Genomic DNA, 24,832 nt, shown 5'->3' with positions numbered 1-24,832 from the left:
AGTGACATAAATTATAAAATATAAAAATATTTTTAAATTAAAAAATAATACAAATTATTTTAGTTTATTTATTTTAATAATATTATTGATATTTACAAAAATCTTTTTATGTTTATTTAAAATTTTTTATCTATTTATATAAGATTTTTTAAAAGTAATTTAAAAAAAAATCAAAATAAAAATTAAAAACAAAAAAATAATAACTCAAAAATTAAAATAAACTATATTAATTTAAAAAAATTAAAATAAACTATATAAGTGCCGTTTTCAGTACTTCAAATCAAAAATTTAAAATTTCATTATCACCAGTAATTTTCTAATCTACAACCGCTAAACATTAGCCCGCACTACTCATAACTGCACTACCCTCTGCCCACTAAAACCTAATCATAACACACACGTCACACTCCAGTGCCGCAGTCTCCAGCCTCCCCTCTCCAAGTTTCTCACACTCCTCAAGCTCCCACCAGAGGCTCACCACACTTTTCGGCGGCGGATTCCATCACATCGCATTTTGTTCTGCGTCGCTCCTTTTCCAGCGCTGTCGTGGCCTCAATCCAGCGGCTTCGTCGTCTCTTCGATTTCAGCCCCGTTGTCTACGTCATCTCACCATCCAGCATCTTTCCGTCTCTCTTTGATTTCTTCTGTCATAAGCTTTGTTCAGTGGCTGCTGCTGCTATTGGTTGCGTTGCTGGCGGTCCTGCTTGATGTTCTTGTCACTGTCGGTATTGTATTTCGAGTCTTCTGAATCCTGCACCTTTCACGGTTCTGTTATTATTATTGATTCTAAACTGATTTTAAATTCTGATTTTTGTTATGATTACTTGTTTTTGGTTCTGATTTTTGGTTTAGGGTTTTAGTTATGTTCTTATTGTTTTTATTATTCATTCTATATTTTTGGTTCTGATGTATTTTTTCTAATTATCTGGTTATGATTTTTAGTTCTAATTATTTATGCTAAAAACATAAATTTATTTACGAAGGTTACCTTTAACTTGAGTTTCTACTCACTGCTTCTGGTGCATCTAATCACATATGCTTGTATCACAAATTGAAACCTTATGGAAAATTTACTTTTACTTTTAAAATATTTCTTATTTCCTTTGTCAAAAATCTAAAATGATTTTAGATCTAATTGAATGGTCAATCAGTTATTGTTACTTTGTTATTTGTTCAGTGTAAGTTATCTTTTTTCTATTGCGTCTTTTAAGATATGGTCACTGGAGTGAACAAGATGCTGCAATTTTAGTACCAGGAGACATAATCAACATTAAATTAGGAGAGATCATTCCGGCCGATGCTTGTCTTCTCGAGGGCGACCCTCTAAGTGTTGATCAGTCTGCTTTAACAGGAGAATCTCTTCTAGTGACCAAGAACCCCACTGATGAAGTATTTACTAGATCAACAGTCAAGAAGGGTGAGATAGAAGCAGTTGTGATTGCCACTGGTGTGCACACATTCTTAAGTAAAGCGGCTCATTTGGTGGATACGCTAACCAAGTTGGACACTTCTAGAAAGTGCTTACAGCAATTGGTAACTTCTGCATTTTCTCAATTGCTAAAAACATATGATGACTATTGAGGAAATGGCTGGGATGGATGTCCTCTGCAGTGACAAAACTGTAACCTTGACATTGAATAAGCTCAATGTTGATAGAAACTTGATTGAGGTATTTGCTAAGGGTGTTGAGAAGGAGTATGTTATCCTTCTTGCTGCAAGGGCCTCTAGGACCAAAAATTAGGATGCTATAGATGCTGCAATTGTTGGGATGCTTGCTGATCCAAAGGAGGTAAATATAGGAAAACCACTCTCTTTAGGACAAGAAGGATACAGATAAAATGTTTAATTTAACTCATAATTTTAATGTTTTGACTGACCAGGCTCAAGCCAGAATCAGGGAGGTCCATTTTCTTCCATTCAATCCTGTAGACAAGAGGACTGCTCTAACTTACATTGATTCTGATGAAAATTGGCACCGTGTGAGCAAAGTGGCTTCGGCAAAAGGTAAAAACCTGTTTAATTGGCACCTTCTTATGATGGTTATAAGGATGACAGAGGGAGCAGGTATATCCCTTTTGCTTTTAGTAGATAAATGTAGAACAAAGTTATATGTGCAAACTGAATTTTTAACACTAAAAGAAATTGAGTTTGGTATACTTCAACCGATAATCAAGCATACGAGACATTGAATTAGCGATGATTTTACGACTTTTTTTGTGGTAGCTAATTGGCCATATTCTTGTAGTATTGTGTTTGAAATTATATATTTTAAATTAGTTTGGGAGGCTCGTATTAGAAAACCGTAGTTAACGGTGGTTATGACATTAATCTAGATACATTTGGCTCATACCTCAACTAATAGGGGCGTTGCTAGCCTAACGTGTAGGCCACAAGTTAGATTTGTTATTCTGTTTGGATACACAAGAAAAAAGGACTACCCTTAGAGGTGGAGCCGCCCAAGTGTGGACTATTTGATTTGATTTCTGTAATGAAAACTCTCTTATTGATTCATTTATTTGTCACAGCCCAAAATGAGCCATGACTGACGCTCAGGGAAATAGTCCCCTAACAAAACTAACAGATTCGAATATAAGATAAATAAGAAGGTTACATATATTTTTTGATAAATTTACACTTTCTAGAATGAATAATTACATATTTTAAACAAAAATAAAATAAATAAATATGGATGGATCCTGTATGTGACATATGGAGCAGATGATGTCTAAGAACTCAACAAAGAATCGATATCCATTGCAGATCATTACTCTTGAATACAAAGGCTCACATAATCAAATATTTATTCCTAAAATTTTTTTTAGAAAAACGGGGTGAATTTTGCAACTCAATGACTAGACAATACATCTATAATCAACATGAGACCATATAAACATTATTATCAAAGTAATTTTAATTAGAAAATAGTAGTTAATAATAATAAGTGAATCAATAAGAGAGTTCTCATACAGAAATCAAATTAAAAGTCGACACTCAGGCGGCTCCACCTCTATGGGTAGCCATTTCCTCTTGTGTGTCCTAATATATCTAACGTGTGGCCTACACGTTAGGCTAGCAACACCCCTCTTAGCTGGAGTCTGAGTTAAATGCATCTAAGTTAACATCATAACTGCCGTTAACTACGGTTTTCTAATACGAGCCTTCCAAACCAACTCAAAATATATAATTTCAAATATAAGAAATTCTTCGTTCTTTCAAACACGAGGTATCAAATCAAATCAAATAATACTTTCTCATCCAAATCCTTTTCAATCATATTTTCTCAATCTTAAGGCATTTCAAACATATTTCACAATTTCAAAATAAGTAAGTACCAACCAATATTTCAATGCTCCAAAAATACATATTCGAATAAAATCAAATGTTTTAAAATAATATAAAGCTTCATCAAGAATACATATAGTCTCATAAAAACATATAGTCTTATGTGCATATTAAAATAAGCTTAACAAGGATAAATATTTAGCTTTAACAAATCGAATATTCAAGCCAATTTAAAATCCTTTGATAGTAATCATATAAGTATAATTATAAGTTCAAAGCACCGTATATCAAAATAATTATAAATGCAAAGCCAAACAGTTATAAATGTAAAGCTTACTCACAGCGTGGTCCTAAGGGATTGAAGAGACCAAACTTAGAGTGTTGAATTAAAAGGTGAGAAAGGTTGTGTAATACCTTACCACACAGATCTTTACGCCTAGATCGTAAATCAAAGGTGGTAAGACACTACGACTTCTATAAACAAAATATATACATAGAAATATAACAAGGATAATATATCTAGGAGTCTTGAAAGAAAGTTGAACAAAAACGTTAAACAAAAAAACGCATACCACTCGACGTCGATAAAAGTAAACTGTAAGAGATAAGAGAGAAGTATTATAGATACATAGTGAAGAGTTCCAAGGATACAGATAACAAAGCTTCTGACTCGGTCCACGAAGCAAAGACCGGCCAGAGCACATATATATATATATAACCCAACGATATCCAAAAGACAGAATACAAGTCCTAGTTCTCTAAAATCAACTTCTAAGAGGCACAAAACATGTTTTGAAACAAAAGCAAAAAAATACATATAAAACTAAGTACATAATACAAAAATCCCAAAAATACGAATTTTCGCTTCCAAGAAGACAAACCCAGCACGTTCAGCGAGGCGCGTCACGTCTTACATCTGAAAAACAATAAATACGTATGGAATGAGAACCGGAGGTTCTCGGTATGGTAATGGTACCCACATAATTAATACATAAGGTCCCAAGAAGGACAAAGGCATTCCTAGAACTTCCGACATTTGATTCAATCTTATAAAACACAACTAAACCAAAAATTTAGGCAACTAGCTAAGGATCTTCCTTCTAATCTAACACTCCCATTTCCAACTCCTCCGAACCTCCCAACCTCCACTGAAATTATTTATTTTCAAACACAGGTATTAATACAAAGAAATCACAACTTGAATGCAGATACAACAGATAAATAAGTAACAAGTAGTTCATATGTTTAGTTAGGCATTCTCAACAAAGCACACCAAACAAACACGTATATGCATATGATGTATGTTTATCCTATGGCTGATGAGTCTCATTTGTCGGTTATATAGCGAACCCGACAAGTCCTGGTAGCAAACCATTGGACTGTCCCTCTCAAATCATAATCATTCATAATCATATAACACACACCTGTGTATATCCATGGGGGCAAGCTCATCCAGAAAGGTATAAGTGTCCGGCCACACTTACGACATAAGGTCAGCAGAGTATCGTGTCTCAACCTGGAGCACATGGTGGCAAGCCACTACTTTTACCCAAGAAAACTCGTACCTCAGATATTTAAAAATGCAACAAATCACATAATCAATCAATAATCACATCATCATTATCAGCCATAATTCATTATCAATATAGTTATCCGGCTCATAACATAATCAACACTTCTGCAATTATCATCAATGAATTCATATCATCATTACTAGCCATTATTCATTGTTAACTTTACCTCTTTCTTTACCAACAAGATACTTCTTTCCATAATCATAGCCACACTCCGCTACCCAATAACCACCTATTAGGCTTTAAACATAGTTTTTTAGAAGTTTGGAAAAAACCAGAATAATGGTTAATAGTGTAGAAATAGTGAATTTTATTCAACATAGTAGTTTCAGAGTGTAACAAGATTGTCGAGAAGTTAAATAGTGGAAAACAGAGATTTTGGAAAAACAGGGTAGTGTGCGTACACACATATGTGTGCGTGCGCACACTCCACTCAATCTTTTAAAAGTGTGTGTATGCACAAGGGTATGCATACGCAGGCAACAGTAAGTCTTCCCATGTGTGTGCATACACACCGTAGTGTGCATGTGCACACTTGCCAAATTCCCAGTGTGTGCGTACGCACAAGCCGAATCTCACACTCTGCCCCGTGCGTGCGCACACGCACCAGCATTTTCAAAATTCTGCAACTTAACAAAAATTAGTTTTCTGCACCTGTTTTTCGATATCCATAACTTTCTCTACTAAATTCTATTTTCCTCAAATTTTTTTTACCGTTTTAAAGCTGTTGAAAATATCCTTAATTTGAGATAGATTTTATTCAAATCCAAAATTTGAGACTCAAGTTATAGACTGCCAAAGTTCGTTAAAATTCTGTTTTGACCAAAACTTAAAACTCAAGTTTTTCCCAATCTTTCCAAATCCAAAACCATATCAAAACTTACCAAAACTGCATTAAATCCACCCAATCATATCTCAACAGTCCTCATTCATCCAATACTACTCCAACTCGACATTTCATCCGTCTCAACACAATAATTCATATGCAAACAACTATATACATAGTTATCAACATGTATCATTAATTACTCAAAATTCATTATTTACCAAAAACATCCTCATTAATATCACTATCCGTTCATTCCAAAATATACTACATCCAAAGCCTCCAATCTAATCAACTTTTACAATCATAACTCTCACCAATTTCAACATCAAACATAAAAAATCCACATCTCATGCTCATACAATAACTAATCAATCCAACCAACTAATTCAACACCCATTTACATCAAATTCGACAATTATTCTCATTATTTACTAAACATAACAATTCACATATTCATCCTATCCTACGGTCAACTAGCCTAAGTTTTCACAATATATTAAGTATTAATTACGAAAAATCGAAACCATACCTTAGCCAATTCCTCTTTAAGCTCAAAACCACCAAAAATTCAAGCTTCAAGATTCCCAATCAACTCCAATAAATTCCATCCACTAAAGCTTTATTCCAAGTGCTTCAATTTGCTAATTCAACATAATCTCAAGCTAGTTCATACAATTTACTCAAATTAGTACAAAGACACACCAAATTGGACAAATCTCAAGGGTTTAGAGTTTTCTTACCTTACCCATTAATGATTGGAGTAAAACCCAATAATTATTTCATGTTAGATTGTACCTAAACTACCAAAATCATCAAAATCACTCAAAACTCATACAAAAATGCGAATTTAGAAAGGGAGAAGGAAACTGGGAAAAATTTACAAATTTCTTACCACTTTGTTTAAATAAAAATGAAGAAAACTCTGAGATGAACACGTGGTCACAAACGGCTCGTCAATTGGAACTCCGGATTGAAAGTTACAAGGATTTGAAGTTGGAAGTGGAATGAGTTAGGGTTCTCTTACTCTTCTCTCTCCTCACTGTGGATTCCCTTTCCAAAAATGAAAATAGAACTGTTGTGGCTACAAAGGGGAAGAAAGGGATTATATGGGTTGGGTCTTGAGCCCAATATGGGTCTGGTTCAATCGGTTTAGCCCGTTGATCCAATTTTAGACAAAATCCTTTAAAATTAGTATCAAAATTCGTATTTTTAATATTTCTACTTCCCTAAATTATAAAATTTAATGTCCTAATTTCTTTAAATAATAATTAATTTATTGGCTCATTATTTATTAATTTCACAGATTTTACAGGTTGGAATAGAATAGAATCGAACGAAAGAACGTAGAATTTGGACCAAACCAGTGGTAGCAACTTCAATTCAAACAACAGCAACGACCACATCACGGATGTAATCTCGACAACAACAGCAGTATCGCTACTATTTCTAGCCCATAACAAACAACAGCAAAAGCAAATTAATCAAGAAAGACAACACGAAAATAGAGAGAGACAGTAAGGTAGATAAAAGCAGAACATGAATAGAGAGATGTCAAGTACAAGCAGAATGGGATTTGTTTTACCAAGATAAAGGTATAGCAGTGGTGGCTCTTGGCGGCAACAATCATGGCTCCAGAGACTCCGACAACCAATGAAAAACTAAAAGCAGAAGCAAAACAGAACAATATCTTCTCTAGTGACCTCCTCCACCTGCAATGGAGGCAACCACAATGACAGTGGAAGAATAGAAGGTTGGCCTATCTCGCGGTGGTGGAAGGCAGCAGCATCTCGGTGATGAGCTCCAGCAGAGCTCTGTAAGGCCCAGAATCTTTGAAAAGTCTTATTATGATCAAGTCTCAAATCCTACAATTATTTATAGCCTTAATTTCAGAGATTATTTTATTAAAGATAATTAAGGCAAGTTTTGATTTATTGGATTTGAGATAAGCTATGATTATTATCCAATTTTATAATTATTGGATTATTTTCTATATTTGAATTATAAAGTTGATAATTATAAAATAATAAGTATTTTATATGATTTGGGTTGGATAAGTAATATTTTAAATATTAATACTGTTATTTTGGAAAATGAAGAAATTAAGTATATTATTTCTTATTATTTGATTTGGGCATTTTATTGAAAATAATTGTAGAGTTGATGAACAAATAGTATTTTATATATTATTATTATTGGATTAGAATTTATTTCTAATTACTATATTATCCCTATTTTTAAGTGAAATTACTAAAATGTCCCTAACCCTAATTTTTGAAAATGAAACCCTAACCCAGTAACCCGCTAACCGACCCGGTTTCCTTCACTCACACTCAGCAGCAGCAGCTGCTGCCCCTCTAACCTAAGCACACACACAGCCGCAACCTTCCCCATTTCAGCCAGCAGCAACATCTGCAAAAATGAAAGAAAGAAAGAGAGGGAAGGGAGAAACGGATTCGTGGAGGAGAAGAAGGAGAGGAGGGGAGGAAAGAGACTGCGCCGCACGCTGGGCTTCTCTGCCACCGCGCCGTCGCCGTGACTGCCGGAGTCGCCGCGCCCTGCACGCTAGTCGCCGCCGTTACGTGTAAGTCCACCTTGGTGCCGATCGAAGAGGGGTGAAGGAGAGATGTCGAGAGTGAGACGCGATGGAGGTGAGTGAATAGAACTGCCATCACCACCGTTCTGTCCGTGGGGTTGAGATCGCGTCGCCATCTTGGATCCTCGACGCCGCCGCAGTGGAGAGTGGAGCAGTCACCGCCAAAGGAGGTGTTTCGCGCATTACCGTGAGCTGCGAACCACTGACCGAGAAGAAGCTCCATCCTCGTCCCTGCTGCATTATTTATATATATTTATGTATATATATGGATGTACTATTTATGAGTTGTTGTAAGTTGAATGGTATTTATGGATGTACGCTATCGAACGAAAGTATCTTTGGGAGCGGTATTGCGGTTTAAAGTTTCAAACAGGCTCATATTTTAGTATTAAATAATATAAGTGTCGTCGTAATGTCCAAAGCTATCAGAGTCGCGCAGCCGGAAGTGCGAGCTTTGGTAGTTAGGGTGTTACAAGCTCCCCTTTCTCTCTCCCATTGGCGCCCTCCTTCTCTACCCTATTTTCAACTGGGACGGCGACGGTCTCGATCAACGGCAACAGCGGCAACGGGCACAACAATGACAACAGGACTCCCTCCTTCCTCTTCTCCGTCGTGCGCTTTCTTCTTTCTCCATGGAAGGTCTGTGATCTCACTCTCATCTCTCTTGTGCGTCTCTTCTTTTCTCTGCGACGGCAATAGCGGCGCCTAGTCTCGCCGGCGTCGTCTCTTCCCTCTTCTCCCTTTCTTCTTCTTCCTTTGTTTTTCAATCGCTCCTCTTCTCCCTTTCTTCTTCTTCCTTTGTTTTTCAATCGCTCCTCTTCTCCCTTTCTTCTTCTTCCTTTGTTTTTCAATCGCTCCCCCTCTGATTTATGTTCTCCTCCCTTTTTCTTTTTCTTTTTCCTGTTTGTGGGTGTATGTGTTGTAATGAAATTAGGACAAAATTAGGAATTTTTGGATTAGGGTTAAGGATGGAAAGAGAGGGGTAAAGATAGTTTAAGAATTTTGATAAAATTAGAGGGTAGGGTAGTAATAATAAAAAAAGAAGCTTGGGACATTACATTATTAGTATCAATTACTAATTTCTAATTAAAGTTACTTTGATAATAATATTTATATGGTCTCATATGAACTCTAGATATACTGTCTAGTTACTGAATTGTAAAACTCACTCTGCTTTTTTCAAAAAATATTTTTCAGAAATAAATACTTGATTATGTGAGTCTTTCTATTCAAGGGTAATGATCTGCAATGAATACATATTCTTTGTTCAGTTTTCAGACATTATATGCACCATATGTCACAGGCAGGATCCAACTATATTTATTTATTTTATCTTTTTGTTAAAAATGTGTAACCATTCATTCTAGAACTTGTAAATTCATTAAAAATACTTGTAACTTTTTTATTTAATTTATATTCGAATCTATTAGACTTGTTAGGGGATTATTTTTCCAAACATCAATTATGACTCATTTTAGGTTGTAACATTTTAAAATTCGAAAAATTAGGATAGTAGAAAAATTTTTTTTGTAACATATCTATTTTTTAATTAGTTGACTAGAGTTCGCTTCTCTCTTAATTGATTCCCTAATGAAATTAAATACAATAAAATATTTATTATCTAATATTTTTCTTTCATTACTAAAATATAGGAGCATAGTTTCTCTCACCTTCTTGCGTATTTGTTTTGTCTCTCCTCTTCTAATGGACCGGACCAGATGACCATATATCAGTCTTCACCAAAATGTCAATCCCAAAAGCTTTCTTTTATATATATAAATTTTTGGGTTAATGACTTATCACCCTGACGACCTGACTATGGCCAGTTTTGATAAATAATTTAAATAAGTTTTTTTGAAAAAAAAATTTAAAATATAAGAATTTTTATTAATAGCAGCTTATAAATAAGTTATTTTGTGTTTGGCTTTTTAGTTATAAAAATACTTATTTTAAAATTGTAGTGTTTGAATAAATAACTCAAAAAATAAATTTTTTTATAGAAGAAAATAAATATTAAAATAACGATGATAACAAATACTTTCCAATATTGAATGTTGATTTTACATAACCTAATCACTAATATTGTGTATGATATGGTAGGTGAAAATAAAAAATAAATATAAAATGTGTGTCAATGTATATTTTGTTGCTGTTTTTTATTTTTTTTTACTCCTATTGGCTATTAGAACTCTCTTCTCCTTTATTGAGGTCAAGAATTTGCTATAATTAACTATGAAAATAATAGCAAGCTATAAAATCACATATAAAAAAATAAAATTAAAACTAAAATTTCATACCACAGTTAAATACAAATTTAATAATAAAAAATAGAGTGATAAAATGATAAAAAAAAACTTAGAAGGAATATATGCAGTAGATTGTTCAGATACAATATTGTCTGAAAATGGTGGTGGAGGATCAATACTTCCATCAGATGAATCATTACGTGAAAATGGTGAAGTTTGGAACATTGCGTGAGAATAATGGTGAAATGATGGTGGAAGGCCAATAGCAGACCTTGTGTGAAAATGGTGGTGAAGGATCAGTATTTTTCATAGAGTCAAGAAGAAAAGTAGATTTTTTTTGTTTTGAAATTAAATTTTTTTTAAGTAAGTGGTAGAATGACTTATCAAAAAGTAGAGAAGTCATATATTTCTAATTCTTCAAAAAACTACAAATTAACTTTTTGACAAATTAAAAATTTTTTTTAAAATAGTGCCAAACACTCAAATTTTAACTTTTTATAATCCAAAAAAAAAAAAGTAGCTTGTACTACTTTCTAAACGGGCTCTATCCAAAAATGGCTATGTGTGTTTGGCAAACGCGTTGGAGAAAAGAGAAGTGATTCCACCTCTAAACACACGTTCACGTGAAGCTAAAATTTGTTGCTTATGCATTCATGTTCATGGTGGCTGGTTTAGATGAGAAATTTTGTTCATATAATATATGTTGTTAGTTTTATGAAATTTTTATTCTTTCTTATCTGAATGAGTTTGTTTATGTCACGGCCCAAAATGAGCCATGATCGACGCTCAGGAAAATAATCCCCAAGCAAGCCTAACCGACTCAAATATAAGTTGAATAAGAAAATTATAAATGTTTTAAATAAATTTACAATGTCTAAAATGAATAATTACATATTTTTAACAAACAAAAAATAAAATAAATATGGGTGGATCCTGCCTGTGACACATGGAACAGATGATGTCTAAGAATTCAACAACGAATAGATACCCATTGCAGATCATTACTCTTGAATAGAAAGGCTCACATAATCAAATATTTATTCCTGAAAAATATTTTTACAAAAAACGGAGTGAGTTTTTCAACCCAGTGACTAGACAGTACATCTATAATTCACATGAGACCATATAAACATAATTTTAGTTAGAAGATAATAATTTATATAAATAAGTGAATCAATAAGGGAGTTCTCATACAGAAATCAAATCAAAAGTCTACACTTGGGCGGCTCCACCTCTATGGGTAGCCCTTTTCTCTTGTGTGTCCTAATAGAATAACAGATCTAACGTGTGGCCTACACGTTAGGCTAGCAACACCCTTGCTAGCTGGGGTCTGAGTTAGATGCATCTAGGTTAACGTCATAATCGCCGTTAACTACGGTTTTCTAATACGAGCCTCCCAAACCAATTCAAAACATATAATTTCGAATATAATCAATTCTTCAGTCTTTCATACATACGAGGTATCAAATCAAATCAAATCAAATAATACTTTCTCATCTAATCTTTTTCAATCATATTTTCTCAATCTTAAGGCACTTCAAACATATTTCACAATTTTAAAATATCTGAGTACCAATAAATACTTCAATACTTCAAAAACAGATATTCAAGTAAAATTAAATATTTTGGAATAATGCAAAACTTCATAAAAAAAATATATAGTCTCATGTATAGTTTCGAAAGTATAAACTTCATAAAAAACGAATTATTTAATTCTAATAAATCAATTATTCTAATCAATTTAAAATCATTCAAAGCAAATATAGTGAGTATAATTCAAAGATCATAATAGATATATATCAAAATAATTGTAGATGCACAATCAAATAATTATAAATGTAAAGCCTACTCACAAATTGGTCCCAAGGGACCGAAGGGACCGAACCAGAGTACCAAGATAAAACCTGAGGAAGGTTGAAGTAGAATGGAATGAAAGAGCACGAAATTTGGACCAAGGTAGTAGCAACAACTTCGATTTCTCACTGCAGCAACCTCAACAACAGCCCTAGTATCAATGACATAGAACAACCACAGTAACAATGGCAGCGAATCTAATAGCCTACGGTGGTTTAAACTAAGCAAAGACAAAAAGGGACAGCAAACATGATAGGACAGAGTCAATAATAGAGCTTTATGGCAAGACAAGTCAGAACAGGTTTAGTCTTACCAAAGGAATAAGAGGATGGAGCATCAGCAGCTCCGGTAACCCCCCCCCCCACCGGCAAGGGCAGAACAGGCATAAGCAAAGCTGAGCTAGGGCAAACTTGCAGAGTTTCCAACAGCGGCTTCTGGCGACATCAGCACAGTTCTCGGTGACCAGAGGCGCGGTGGCACAGCCTGTAGCAACGATGGAGGCGTACCAGCTCCCCCCTCCTTGCGAGACTCTCCTCTCTCTGACCATTGCCTTTCTCTCTCCTCAGCGAGCTCCTCTCTCTCTCTCTCTTTGAAGCCCCATACCCACAGCCATGACGGCAACGACGAAGCTTTTTTTAAAATAGTGCCAAACACTCAAATTTTAACTTTTTATAATCCAAAAAAAAAAAAGTAGCTTGTACTACTTTCTAAACGGGCTCTATCCAAAAATGGCTATGTGTGTGTTTGGCAAACGCGTTGGAGAAAAGAGAAGTGATTCCACCTCTAAACACACGTTCACGTGAAGCTAAAATTTGTTGCTTATGCATTCATGTTCATGGTGGCTGGTTTAGATGAGAAATTTTGTTCATATAATATATGTTGTTAGTTTTATGAAATTTTTATTCTTTCTTATCTGAATGAGTTTGTTTATGTCACGGCCCAAAATGAGCCATGATAAAAGAACTTTTTTTTAAAAAAAAATTACACCAATTAATTCATGGCAATAAAAAAAACACCATAAAAAGTAGCATTATCCCATGCACCCCATTAACATAACACTTAACACTAGAATCCCCAACATATGCAACAATTCAAGGTTCAAATCAGAACATGGTTAACTTGCACAAGGTAAAGAAACTTCAAGCAAAATGTTTTTTTTTTATCATAAATTTGGAATAAGAAAACAGCTAAAAATCAATAAACGGATTAGGAACTTGTGAGTAAAGGGTCTTCAATAAAAATCCAAACAAGCAAAGCATTGTAGAAGCACAAGGATAAAACTTGCATTGAATAAAACAAAAGTCTACAAAAGAAGGAAGCTTGAATATTCAAAGCACTTTTTTCATAAATAAATAATGTTACCATCTTCAAAAATCAAACAAATAAAATGCATAAAAAGAGAGAACTAACTAACAAGTATAAGTTCAAAACTTTTGAAAGGTATTGAAAACAATGCTCAATTTGGGTGTTGAAAAACAACAAAGAATCTTAAATTTCAAAACATGATTGAAAAAACAAATGAAGGAGGAAAGAAAGACCCTTCTTCAGAATTCAATACAATATTTAGTATACAATAAACTAAACTGGTTTGAGTTATTTTTCACAACAAAGTAAGAGTATTAATCCAAAGCAACATCAACCAGTAGGAAAACAAAAAAGAAAAAAGAAAAAGAAAGCACGGATTTTGAAGAAGTGATTACTACACAGAAATTTCTATGCACAAAATTCATGCCCTATAATTTGCATGCTATTTTGAGTCTTCTTACCATGAAAAATATGAAGCACTATCAGTACAGAGCAGAAGCAAAATGAGTCAATTGAAATCCAAAAATTTTAGAATCAAATGAACCCTAAGATTGAAAAGGGAAGAACTTGAAAGTTCCCAGAAGAAATAGTACCCTTGAAAGAAAAGCCATGTTCAACAAACAAAACCATAGCAGAACAGATTATCAAACAAAAAAAAAAACTCAATCAAACTTTCAGATTGAAAAAGATCTTCAAATCAACTAAAGCATCATAAAAAATTTGCCACACCTAAACAGAGCAAATTATAATTCCAATCCAGCAAACAAGAATAACACTCCATGCATATGTTCGTCACGTAGTTCTTCTACCTGAGCAACCGAATAACAGTTTTCAAGGTTATTGATTCGAAAGAAAGAATCACGAGTGGTTCAAAATTATGTTAACTTCAAAGATCATCAACATAAGAAGAACAAACTTGTTGTATCGAAATCCAGAATAAAGCATCTCAATCAGCAGCTAAGTAAATCCACAATCCGCAAATCTAAATACAATTCTATAACAGGAATAAGATAATAATTCACAGCAAAAACATATCGAATCTTCTAGATTATGGATGAAATCTTGAAATTAGAAACCATAGAAAACAACATGAATATGAAGAAGATTAAAGCAAATATTCACAAAAACGAGGAAGATTAGAACTAGCTATAAGGCAGGAATCGCGAACCAAAACCGAAACTGAAGTCATTGCAAAAGCAAGTTCAAGAAAAGCAACCAAATAATAACTCAATGTTGGGTACAAAGAAGAGGAAAGAGGTGTCAAGAATCGACAGATAACTCATGATGACAAGAACCAAAAGACAAGAATGACAAAAAGACAAGGATGACATTCCTATAGCCCTCTGATAGTGCCACAATTTGTACAAATAGGCACACTTCTATTTATACAATTGTGATCCTATCATAGGACACTTGCTCCATATTACACAGATTAAACCTAAGCTCTGATACCACTTTGTCACGGCCCAAAATGAGCCATGATCGGTGCTCAGGAAAATAATCCCCAAGCAAGCCTAACCGACTCAAATATAAGTTGAATAAGAAAATTACAAATGTTTTAAATAAATTTACAATGTCTAAAATGAATAATTACATATTTTTAACAAACAAAAAATAAAATAAATATGGGTGGATCCTGCCTGTGACACATGGAGCAGATGACGTCTAAGAACTCAACAATGAATAGATACCCATTGCAGATCATTATTCTTGAATAGAAAGGCTCACATAATCAAATATTTATTCCTGGAAAATATTTTTAGAAAAAACGGAGTGAGTTTTGCAACTCATTGACTAGATAGTACATCTATAATTCACATGAGACCATATAAACATAATTTTAGTTAGAAGATAATAATTTATATAAATAAGTGAATCAATAAGGGAGTTCTCATACAGAAATTAAATCAAAAGTCCACACTTGGACGGCTCCACCTCTATGGGTAGCCCTTTCCTCTTGTGTGTCCTAACAGAATAACAGATCTAACGTGTGGCCTACACGTTAGGCTAACAATACCCCTGCTAACTGGGGTCTGAGTTAGATGCATCTAGGTTAACATCATAACCGCCGTTAACTACGGTTTTCTAATACGAGCCTCCCAAACCAATTCAAAACATATAATTTCGAATATAATCAATTCTTCAGTCTTTCATACATACGAGGTATCAAATCAAATCAAATCAAATAATACTTTCTCATCTAATCCTTTTCAATCATATTTTCTCAATCTTAAGGCATTTCAAACATATTTCATAATTTTAAAATAACTGAGTACCAATAAATACTTCAATATTTCAAAAATAGATATTCAAGTAAAATTAAATATTTTGGAATAATGCAAAACTTCAAAAAAAAAATATATAGTCTCATGTATAGTTCCGAAAGTATAAACTTCATAAAAAATGAATTATTTAATTCTAATAAATCAATTATTCTAACCAATTTAAAATCATTCAAAGCAAATATAGTGAGTATAATTCAAAGATCATAATAGATATATATCAAAATAATTGTAGATGCACAATCAAATAATTATAAATGTAAAGCCTACTCACAAATTGGTCCCAAGGGACCGAAGAAACCAAACCAGAGTGCCAAGATAAAACCTGAGGAAGGTTGAAGTAGAATGGAATGAAAGAGCACGAAATTTGGACCAAGGTAGTAGCAACAACTTCGATTCCTCACTGCAGCAACCTCAACAACAGCCCTAGTATCAATGACATAGAACAACCACAGTAACAATGGCAGCGAATCTAATAGCCTACGGTGGTTTAAACTAAGCAAAGACAAAAAGGGACAGCAAACATGATAGGACAGAGTCAATAATAGAGCTTTATGGCAAGACAAGGCAGAACAAGTTTAGTCTTACCAAAGGAAATAAGAGGATGGAGCATTAGTAGCTCCGGTGACCCCCCCACCGACAAGGACAGAATAGGCATAAGCAAAGCTGAGCTAGGGCAAACTTGTAGAGTTTCCAACAGCGGCTTCCGACGACATCAGCACGGTTCCCGGTGACCAGAGGCGCGGTGGCGCAGCCTGTAGCAACGATGGAGGCATACCAGCTCCCCCTCCTTGCGAGACTCTCCTCTCTCTGACCATTGCCTTTCTCTCTCCTCAGCGAGCTCCTCTCTCTCTCTCTCTTTGAAGCCCCATACCCACAGCCATGACGGCAACGACGAAGCTCCTCTTCCAGCGGCAGCAACAAGGCGCGGCTGCGACGAGATGTCATTCCCTCCCTCTGTTCTGTGTCGCGTCTTTCTCTTTCACATGCGGTGGCTTCTTGTGGTGACGATGGAGTCCTCGACAACGACAGTGGAAGCTCCGACTGCGGCAGGGATGGTCTTCAGGGGCGACGGCGGGAGAGCACCACCTCGTGCTTCTTCCTTTATCCTCCCATTCCCTGTTTTGAGCTCCTTCTCCCTCTCTCTTCCTGATCCACGACAACGACGGCGACGACGGCTCCCAGCCCCACCGGCGCCGTCCCTTCCTTCCCTCTCTTCTTCTTCCCGATCCTCACTCTCTCTGCCTTTCCTATGTGTGTATGTGTGTAGCGTGTGAGGTGAGAGTTGAGAGTGTGAGTTAATTTTGAAATTAGAGTTAGATTTGGGAAAAAGAATAATAAGGATATTGTAGGAATTTTACAGTTTAGATGAGAAATTTTGTTCATATAATATATGTTGTTGAAAAAAATAATAATATACATGAAAAATCAGAAGTGAAATAATATAAAAATTATTTATGATATAAATAAAATAAATACAATAAAAGATAAAAATATGAAAGAGAGTACTATAAATTTTATAATGTCAAATAAAAAGAAAATATTCTATAATTTTTTTAGTTTTATCAGTACTCTGTAATTTAATATTACTTTAAACTATAAATTTTTATTATTTATGATTCTATTGTTACTTATAATTAGTTTTTTATTTATTTTATACTTTTTGATAGGATCATAATTCATATTATGCAAAATTTTGATAATAAACGTATTATATAATAATTACAATTACAAATTTTACAAACCCAAAAAAATTAATTTTTTTTATACAAAATGAAAATAGAGTACATCAAATAAAGAATAGAAAAAAATTCATATAGATAAGAAAGAATACAAATTCCATAAAACCAACCACATATATCATATAAACAAAAAAATATAAAAATTAAAATATGAAAGAGTACTAAAAATAATAAAGAAAATCAAAATATTCACCTTGTTAGTGATTGAAACAAATTTAAAAGATTTTGATGAAAAAAATATTGGAACGAAGAAAATTTTTCATCTAATTTTCTAACAGTAACCAGCCACCATGAACATGAACGCAGAAGAAACAAATTTTAGCTTCTCGTGAACGTGTGTTCAGAGGTGGAATCACTTTTCTTTTCTCTAACGCGTTTGCCAAACACACACATAGGCATCTTCCAAACAGCCACATTGTGAAGAAACCGTTGTAGGGTATCACGGTTTATATAGTGAGCCAACTCCTTCGTAGTCCGCTACAGGGTCTCGCGAAATACACTTTGGGCCTCTCTCTTCATAATCTGCTACAGGGTGTAGCGGTTTATGTGTTTTTGCTTCTGAACGTAATCCACGACAGAGTGTAGCGGATTATGTGTAAATGAAATCAGCGTTAGGGTGTCGCGGATTACATATAATGAGGTTTGTTGCATTTGCGTCTGGTTTTTCCTATTGTTGTATTTACGTAACACTTTCTCTCCTTCATTTTATTTATGTAAATTGTCCTAAATTTCTTATGCTAAATTTGATATTATTTGAAGGAATGGTGATAAGAAACTTATATAAATAGTTCATATAGTATGGAATTTGAATATTTGTAACGTAAAATTTATTACTACTAATAATATTATTATGACATTTGTAATATGGATGTTTATTACACTTAATGAGTTATTTATAGAAACTAATAAATTAATTATTGGAGTTATAAATTTATTGTATTGTTTATAATGGTGAGATATAATAAATATAGGGATATGGATTCAATGTCTTTGTAGGTTACAAATTTGATTACAATTTTTTTTATTTTTTTTTTTTTTGCTGATTTAGAATAATGGTTGATTTGGCAAAAATTGAGTGGTTGATTCTAAGATTTTGCCAAGTAAGCGATGTTGCTGACATGACATTAATAGAAAGAAAAAGATGTTTTAAAAGTAATGTATGTAAACTTATGTATCAACTTTTATATATTAAGAATAGAAACTTGGAACATTACATTTTACCCTCCTTACAAAAATTTTTGCCTTCGAAAATTGATACAGTATACAAAATGTTACATGGTTTTAGCCTTCTACCAAACATGAGAAAGAAGTATAATCGGGTACAAAAAGTTACAAGATAAGTTTGTGTTAAAAAGATGTGGTTAACATTCACACTCTTGTTCTCTTGATAAGTCAAACACATATGGCGCTTTTTATTTTGTTCATCACTCCCAATGTACATCCGATCCGAAAGTCAAACATCAGGACTAACTTTTCAATTTGTACCAAAATCTCCTTAACTTCCTCCTCCGAATACTCCTACTTCATAATCTTTTTGACGTCGCACACTTATAAGTTTCACCTTCTGGGTCTACGAGCTATGTCCTAAAAACTAATGTTTTGCTTGCTATATCTAGGGATTACATGTTAACCAATAGAATCTCAAGTTTACTCAAAGGAATATAAAACTTAGGAAGAGAAGAACAAGCATCTCAGATTATGTTCACAAGAATTCGGGAGGATGCGTAAGATCGCAATTAAACAAGGATGTTCAGAAATAACGAAGTGTGCTAGAAAGAGAGTCAAATCACATCTTAACAAAGAAATCTGAATCAAGAAATTTCGATAGAAACAATAAAAGAAAGATAGAGTATTAGGTTGAAACAAATTCAAGCTGAATAGAAGGAGTACATAGCTCACAAGAGCTGGCCATTAAAGTCAATGGCAATGTTCACAAAGGTTTAAGAGAATGATTAAGAACATAATCAGGTAGGATATCCATTTACAATGGAAGAGAGAATCATTTCACAATCTCAAAGAAAATATATGAGACGAACATTTCAAAAGAAATTATAAAAGCATAAATACTATCACGTCAAACAAATTCAAGTTGAAACAAAAAGACGAAAGGTTTATGAATTGAAGATTAATAGGAGTCATGGGCAAATATTTTTCCTCAAAAACACTAGAGGATACTTAAGTGTACAACAAGTAAGGATACGTATAAACATAAAGATAAAATCAACAATAGAGAAAACAAAGCAAAACATAAATTAAAAATACGACAACACATTTTAGAATAGGCAACTTAACAGTCATAAAAAATCGAAAACAGTTACTATCACAAATATCAGTATGCTTCTTTTCCCTTTCTATAGAAACCTTCAACTAAGTACCTTTGAGATTATTATCATGATTTTAGACATTAAATAATTATGTCAATATAAAATTTGATATCTCCTAACTCAAAATAGTAGATAGATTATGTAAAATATGACAAGAAATGTAATTGATCTCTTTGTTGTCCATTAAGCCAAGATTTACATATACATTTACGTATTTAAATCATTATGGTCACTGTTGGTAAAATACAGTCATATGATTTTCTATAATCATGCAGCTAGACTTTGTATGAAGTTACAAATAAATTCACTTATAAAATAACAATAATAATAAAACTAAAAAATTTGAAGTATTGACAATTAACACACTAAGATTAGTTATAATAACTACTTTTTTTGTTTTGCTTTTGACAAAATCCAAGCACATAGCAAAAGAATTTTAAAAAATTGGTATGAGATCATATTTCTTGTAAAGATAAAACACTAAAAAAAACTTCACCTTCATAAATAGTAAACTGAACTTAAAGCTTATGAACTAAGGACAAACTCAAATATATATATATTGAATCCAAATATTAAAAAAATATATCTCCAAAATTCTTGTCGTACCTGGGAAATTATATCATAAAAAAGCCCTTTTTTTTTCTATACAGAGTCTTTGACAAGTTTGCAAGCCGAAAGTGAGGTTAGGAAACACAAAAATAACCACTACATACAAATCAAAAAACTCAGAAATCTAATCACAAAAGAAATTGACTTGCTTGTTACTTATAAAATCTCAATGATCTCGATTAATATTAGTCATATAACCATATTTTGGGTTTAATCATAGTAGGAAACCACTTATCACTCTTCTCTTCATATACATTGACCTGAGTTTTCATATATACAAATTGTAGGCTTGTAGCTTTCTAGGGAACATTTAACTCATGTTGTATTTTATTATCTTATTATCGGAATATAAGAAAATCAGTCGAAATTGCAAAATTAACATTAAGCATACTGTAATAAAATTGAGATAAAAGTATCACTTAGATTATCAAAATCAAAGTACAAGATCTGAAAAGATAAACTGGGATCTAATTTTAATGTATTAGAAAGTATAGCAGATTTATTGGCAATAATTAAGTTACAATAGTAGCTAGGGATCTATGTGAGATAGTTAATTGAAAGGACAATAGAATCATTACTAAGAATGAAATACGTATTATCTTACAATTGCCACAATATGTTGACTAATAAGATAATCATTTTAACTATAAATCTATAAACTTGCAAAGCAACAGTATTGTTGAGTTTGGAAAACTTCAATTCATTATGATGATCAAACATTATTAAAATAGTAATTAGAAATTATTAAATTAATTTTTGCTTCAAAATTGTTTAATTAATAATTTCTATGTTGCTTGCAGATTTTGGTCATTGGGCTTTAAGCAATGAAAAGCCCAAAATATTGACAAAACTTTCAGCCTTTAGTGCAAAAATGTTTTAAACATTATGGCTGAATTATTCATATGTTGATTGGGCCAGGGAATTAATGTGAAGCCCAATTAATCTTTGCTACAAGACCAACAAGGCTTAGTCCGAAAAGTTGAAAAGAAAGAAGGAAAGAGTAGTGCATGTTTGGTTCGGTTACCCACTCCCTCTTTGAATGGAATTCAAATTTTATGAACTTGCTTTAATTGCATTGGTAATATGAAAGAGAAAATGCAATTGATTTGATGGCATTAATTGATTTCACACGCTACAAGGCATGGGGGAAGGGAAGTGGATAAGTAACTCATTTTAATTTCTTTCTTTACTTCCATTGAAAGCTTTTCACTCTTCTCTCTCTAGTTTCGGTCACTTCACTGACAGTGAAGAAGCTTGAAGATGCAAGCTATCAGAGGTAGAAGCAGAGAAGCTATAAGCAAGCAAGAGGCCTAGGTGATGATAGCCCTTGTAAAAAGAAGATCTACAGTATGGCGTGGCTGAGATCTTTACCACTAATGGCAAGATGTGGTGAAAAAACCTCAAGATCACCATGCCTAAAAATGGTAGCAATCCAATTCGGTCAGAGAAGAAGATCCCTGGGGTATGGCTCGTTTCTACTTTTTGTTCAACCATCATAAAAGGTAGCTACTGTAGCTACATGGAGGAAGAAGCAGAAGTGGAGCAGATGGAGCTGTCAAGGATCAAGTGTTCATCAAGGGTCAGAAATCCTTCTTGGGGACCAAGTCAAGATGGAAGGGCGGATTGATGAAGCTTGATGAGAAGGGATGAGAGAGAGGTAATTGCATGTTGATTTGCTTTCGGTTTCCCTCTCTCTTCTCTCTGTCTGAACCGGTTTATGTTGAAGAAGAAGAAGTTGGCTCGGTTGGACCGATTTCAATTTTGGAAGCTTCCCCTTCTATAATAAGGGTGAACGGCCAAGGCTTGAGACAAGGAGAGAAAGCACAGAGTTCTCATAGCTACCACAGGTTAACCTAAAGCTTTTATACCACTCTGTCACATCCCAAAATGAGTCATGACTGGCGCTCAGGGAAATAGTCCCCTAGCAAAATCAACAGATTCGAATATAAGATAAATAAGAAGGTTACATATATTTTTTGATAAATTTACACTTTCTAGAATGAATAATTACATATTTTAAACAAAAATAAAATAAATAAATATTGATGGATCCTGTCTGTGACATACGGAGCAGATGACGTCTAAGAATTCAACAAAGAATAGATACACATTGCAGATCATTACTCTTGAATAGAAAGGCTGACATAATCAAATACTTATTGCTGAAAATATTTTTAGAAAAATGGGGTAAGTTTTGCAACTCAATGACTAGACAATACATCTATAATCGACATGATACCATATAAACATTATTATCAAAGTAATTTTAATTAGAAAATAGTAGTTAATAATAATAAGTGAATTAATAAGAGAGTTCTCATACAGAAATCAAATCAAAAGTCTACACTCGGGCGGCTCCACCTCTATGGGTAGTCATTTCCTCTTGTGTGTCCTAACAGATCTAACGTGTGGCCTACACGTTAGGCTAGCAACACCCCTGCTAGCTGGAGTCTGAGTTAGATGCATCTAAGTTAACGTCATAATCGCCGTTAACTACGATTTTCTAATACGAGCCTTCCAAACCAATTCAAAATATATAATTTTAAATATAACAAATTCTTCGATCTTTCAAACATATGAGGTATCAAATCAAATCAAATAATAATTTCTTATCCAAATCCTTTTCAATCATATTTTCTCAATTTTAAGACATTTCAAACATATTTCACAATTTCAAAATAAGTAAGTACCAACTAATATTTCAATGCTTCAAAAATACATATTCGAATAAAATCAAATGTTTTAAAATAATATAAAGCTTCATCAATAATACATATAGTCTCATAAAAATATATAGTCTCATGTGCATATTAGAATGCATATTAGAATGAGCTTAACAATGATAAATATATAGTTCTAATAACTCAATTAGTAAAACCAATTTAAAATCCTTTGATAATAATCTTTGTAAGTATAACTAAATTCAAAGCACCGTATATAAAAAAAATATTTATAGACGTAAAGCCAAACAATTATAAATGTAAAGCCTACTCACAGAGCGTGGTCCTAAGGGACCGAATAGACCAAACTCGGAGTGCTGAATTAAAGGGTACGAAAGAGTGCAGAATTTGGATTGGGTAGTAGCAACAATTTCAATTCTCACTGCAGTAATGCCAACAGCCCTAGTAATAATAACATGGGACAACCACGGTAACAATGGCAGCAAATCCAACGGCCTATGGTAGTTTAAAATTGAGCAAAGGCAGAAAGGGGTATTAAGCAAGGTAGGACAAAGTCAATAATAAGGCTTTACGGCAAGATAAGGTAGAACAAGATGAGTCTTACCAAAGAAAACAAGGGGATGGAGCATCAGCAGCTCTGGTGACCCTCTCCAACGTCGACGGTGAAGGACACAACAGAATAACGGTGGCGGTGGTTCCTCTCCTCTGGAGTGACTCCCGCAGCAACACTACAAGCTTTGACGAACAGGGGAGAGGTATGGGTCAGCCGCAGTGGAGCAGAGTAAAGGCGGAGATAGCTTCGGGTTGCACCAGCGGTGAGCTTCAGCGATGGCAATGTCTCCGTCCGACGCGGCCCCTTCAACGGCGATGACCGTAACTCCAGCGATGAGTCCCAGCAGCGACGATAGTGGTGCTGCCTTCTCTTTATCCATCTATCTCCTTATTCGTCTCTCCCTCTGCCTCTATAACTCGACAGCGGCGACGGCTTCTCTTTGCTTTGCCAGTGCCGTCATCTTCTTCTCTTCTTCCCTCGGTGACTTTCTCACCCCCTTTTCTCTATTTCTTTTGTTCAGACTTCAGAGTGTATGCTTATGTGAGAGTAAGAGTGTGTGGGTTTAATTTAGGCATTAGGGTTAGGTTTTGGTAAAAAGAATAAGGGTAGTGTAGGAATTTTGATAAAATTAAAGGATAGGATAATAATAAAAGAAATCAAATATAAAATATTTCAGAAAAAGTTTGGGACGTTACAGTTCTGCACAAATAAAATGAATGATTCACCTTATTAGCAAAAGCATAAAAAACACGTTGCATGAAAAAAGGTAATCAGGCAGCATAAATCATATATATGCCTGTGCTTATGGGTAAATATATACCTGCTTTTGGGACAGAAGCAGTGACATTGACTTTCAATGCCTCAAAATAATCAATCAATCAATCAATCATTATCACATCATCGTAGTCGCGGTCGTTGTCGTCTGTCCTCCTCCTCCTCCTCCTCCTCCTCCTCCTCC

General features: G+C 34.0%; 1 protein-coding gene and 2 long non-coding RNA genes across 4 annotated transcripts in view; 2 read left to right on the top strand and 1 right to left on the bottom strand.

Annotated features, from left to right (window-relative positions):
- Positions 1 to 24,832, top strand: part of LOC107622249 (G-type lectin S-receptor-like serine/threonine-protein kinase At1g11330) — a 62,538-nt gene that overhangs the window by 20,641 nt on the left and 17,065 nt on the right. The gene's annotated exons all lie outside the window — the stretch shown is intronic.
- Positions 339 to 1,998, top strand: LOC110268536. 2 transcript variants are annotated; one of them, XR_002356624.1, is made up of 3 exons: positions 339 to 721; positions 1,212 to 1,789; positions 1,881 to 1,998. It is a non-coding gene; the product is annotated as an uncharacterized LOC110268536 (long non-coding RNA). The 2 variants fall into 2 exon arrangements; XR_002356623.1 differs by having other exon boundaries at positions 340 to 725.
- On the bottom strand, positions 23,635 to 24,508 carry LOC110268538. The gene is made up of 2 exons (XR_002356626.1): positions 23,926 to 24,508; positions 23,635 to 23,816 (listed from the first exon to the last, which is right to left on the bottom strand). It is a non-coding gene; the product is annotated as an uncharacterized LOC110268538 (long non-coding RNA).

Source organism: Arachis ipaensis, chromosome B10 (genome assembly GCF_000816755.2).
Source record: "Arachis ipaensis cultivar K30076 chromosome B10, Araip1.1, whole genome shotgun sequence".
Classification (NCBI taxonomy): Eukaryota; Viridiplantae; Streptophyta; class Magnoliopsida; order Fabales; family Fabaceae; genus Arachis; species Arachis ipaensis.
This window is presented reverse-complemented; position numbering and strand designations above follow the sequence as displayed.